The sequence below is a fragment of the Saccostrea cucullata genome, unplaced genomic scaffold, assembly GCF_032062105.1.
Source record: "Saccostrea cucullata isolate Sc308-1 unplaced genomic scaffold, CSIRO_AGI_Scuc_v1 ctg3571, whole genome shotgun sequence".
Taxonomy (NCBI): Eukaryota; Metazoa; Mollusca; class Bivalvia; order Ostreida; family Ostreidae; genus Saccostrea; species Saccostrea cuccullata.
In genome coordinates this window covers 3,855-6,893 of record NW_026931630.1, presented here as the reverse complement: position 1 = coordinate 6,893, position 3,039 = coordinate 3,855, and the positions used below count along the sequence as shown (strand labels likewise).

At 28.0% G+C, this 3,039-nt stretch overlaps 1 pseudogene; it reads right to left on the bottom strand.

Annotated features, from left to right (window-relative positions):
- Window positions 1–566: 566 nt before the first annotated feature.
- On the bottom strand, window positions 567–2,438 carry LOC134233166 (uncharacterized; annotated as a pseudogene).
- Window positions 2,439–3,039: the final 601 nt, after the last annotated feature.

Sequence of the window (3,039 nt, the reverse complement as noted above, 5' to 3'; positions counted from 1 at the left end):
ATAATATCTATAGTCATGGGGATGAAAATCACTTTGCTTTCAGTATGAATTAGTTTACTTATAAGATGTTCTATAAAAGCATGTTTCACTGTATGTCCATCTATTTAGAGTTTACTAACATGTGACATGCTAGTAAAAAAAAAAGTATGTACATCATAAAAACTCTATGTAAGTCAGGAGCCTGATCCTTTTACTGAGATATTGTGATGAAGGTGATGAACTATAGTTAATGTACTTATAGCCTGATTAGCCTCCACCCATTATATGAAATTTTAAAGTGTATCTCAAATTTAAGGTGATTGAACATATTAAATGGCAAGAAGAAATAAATTTCTTCTAATATACTTTAACACTCCATCCTTATAACTTAAAATCTGTCCTTCCCAATCAGAGTTTCCCCCATCACTATTAGTCCATGTATGTATTATTTATTTCCCCACAAGGTCACATTAACACTTGTTTGTCGTATATTCAGAAGTTGTAGTAAATTATTTTTCAGTTGTGTAATATCAAACTGTTTGCCTTTGCTCGAATATTGGCATATATGTTTGTGCTCTTTACTAATTTTAAAAACTTTTTTGTACATATTTATCTGACTTTTAAGAGCAGATAGTTTCTTCTTCTTTGTTTTCAACTTTTCAATTTCATTGTCAATCATGTCCTTGCTTTCCCGAATTCCTTGCTTCCTCATATCCTCTAAAGTTTTGTCTATACCCTCTGTCTGTCTCTCTTTCTTCTTATTTGTCTCCTCTTCTTTCTCTTTCAAACCTTGTATATGTTGTTGAAATAATATGTCTTTTCTTTCCCTCTGTAAGGCCATGAACTTTCGGTTTTCTTTACGAGCATTTTCAATAATTAATTTTAGTTTACTTTCATCTTTCTCGTCTAACCATTCCTTTGTATCGTTGTCATTAAAAATCATTAAACTTTCAATTGTATTTATATTGGTAGTTGAGCCTGCTTTTAAACTATAATCTAACTTTCCAAACAGTCTTTCTACACAAATATTGTTTGTAACGCATGAGGAACATTCTTCTAAAATATCTTGAGTTACATTAAAATATTTACCACCTGACAAAAAGTCATTAAAAATTTTCTCAACTTTTGTTTTAAAAACACCACAAAATCTTTTTAAAAATACAGCGGTTAGATCGTTGTGTAAACAACAATCAAATAAAAAGTCTGAAACATTGTCATAAAACTGTGGTCCATAAAATAATCTTAACTCTTGTTTTAGAGCCAGTAATGGATTTTCATAATACATATTCAAAACAAATAAAAGTCTCTGATATACAGAACCCATATCTAATAATGTCCCAACTTCTGACGCCTTTGCAAAGTAAGGCTCTGTAATTAATTTGCATAAAATTCCTAAAGCTCTTAAAAGACATAAAATAACCTTATTTTGCAGAGATAAAACAATGAAATTCTGTAAAAAAGAGTATGAACTTTTCATAGAGAACATATATTGTAATAAAAGTTTATGGATAAAAAATGTACCTGCTGCATTATGAAAAGAAACATTAAACCTGTTTCCTCTGAAATTCATAATTGGAATTTTTTCTCTCCATGATATTTCATAAAAATGTCTGAAATGTTTGGATCCCCAGCACCATCTTTTGTAAAAAAACTTTGAAACATTTCTTAAAAGAAACAAAATAAAAGGTTCTTTCAATGAATTTGAATACCCATTAAAATTAACTTCTAACTCCTTCTCAATATTAAAAGCCTCTGCAAAGCACACTTCTGAGAACTGTAAAAGTGGATGAATGCAGCATTTAAAAGAATGAACAGTATGTGAAATATCTTTGCTTAAAATATCATTTACTTTTTGTTCTGTTGCGCTTCTGTCTGTCATAAAACAGTAAACTGAATTTAAAATATTTGAAGCATCATTTTTGCTAGAGGATAAATCATTTATAATCTCTTTTGTACAATTGACATATGTCTCACTCTTTCCATTACAAACTTCTCTCACACCTGCTGTTAAAATTTTCTCTCCTGTGTTAAATTTTACGCAGTAAAAATGTTTGCCTTTTTAAGTCGTTCGTCTCTATGCATTGTTGTATTTGTACAAGTTAAAAGAGTTTCATTTAGTTGATTTCTAGGCAACAATTACCATTCACTATCAGACACATTCCAATCTTTTTACTGGTAATTTTTATAATTAATACAAACAACTTAAAACAGGCTTCAATAATAGGTGCAATATGTACAATGCCAAACATATGGCTTATTAAAAATATAATATAAATTTCTTAATTTAAAATTAAAAGGTTTTCCTTCAAGACATATCTTTGAAATCTAAATTTTTTTCTACCTGTACAAAGTCTTGTGATTTTTCTTCATTATTTTCTTTCTCTGCTAATAAAAGATCCATTTCATTTTTAATATTTTTGACATATGTTTTAAAAGTGTTACATTGGAAAACCTTTTTCCTTTTTGTATTTTTTTTATTTATTTTTTTTTTTAAAAACCCTTTACCCTTCCTTTAAAATTTTCAATTGTTTTTTTTTTTCTTTTTTTTAAATTTCCCATTGATGTTCCTCATATTTACAGACCTTAAGCGGTCCTTTTTAAAACTGCGTTTTTTTTCTTTAATTTAAAATTTTTTTTTTTTTGTCAATTTTTTTTTGTAAATTTTGGAGATTTTAATTTTTTAAACTTCTTTTGTTTCCCGCATTGTTCATTTTGATTTTTTTTTCTTTTTTGAATTTTGGGAAATTAAATTTTTTTTGGGGAATATGCATTATACTTTTCTTTTTTGGTTTTTTCTTAAGATGTTCCCTTTTTTTTCTATTTTTTTGACTTTCCCTAACAATCGAATTTACTTATTTGTAAACAAGAAACGCCTAGGGCACCACAAATGCTTTTGTGAATATTTAGAATGTAAAACTTCACCGCCCTTATGTTTCTCATAAATTTCTTGGATGTTTACATACAACAGATCCATGATAAATTTAAAAAAGGTTTAAAAATGAAGGCTGGGGTGAAAAACAGTGATTAACTGATTTTGAGATTACCACAAATTTTTAAAAA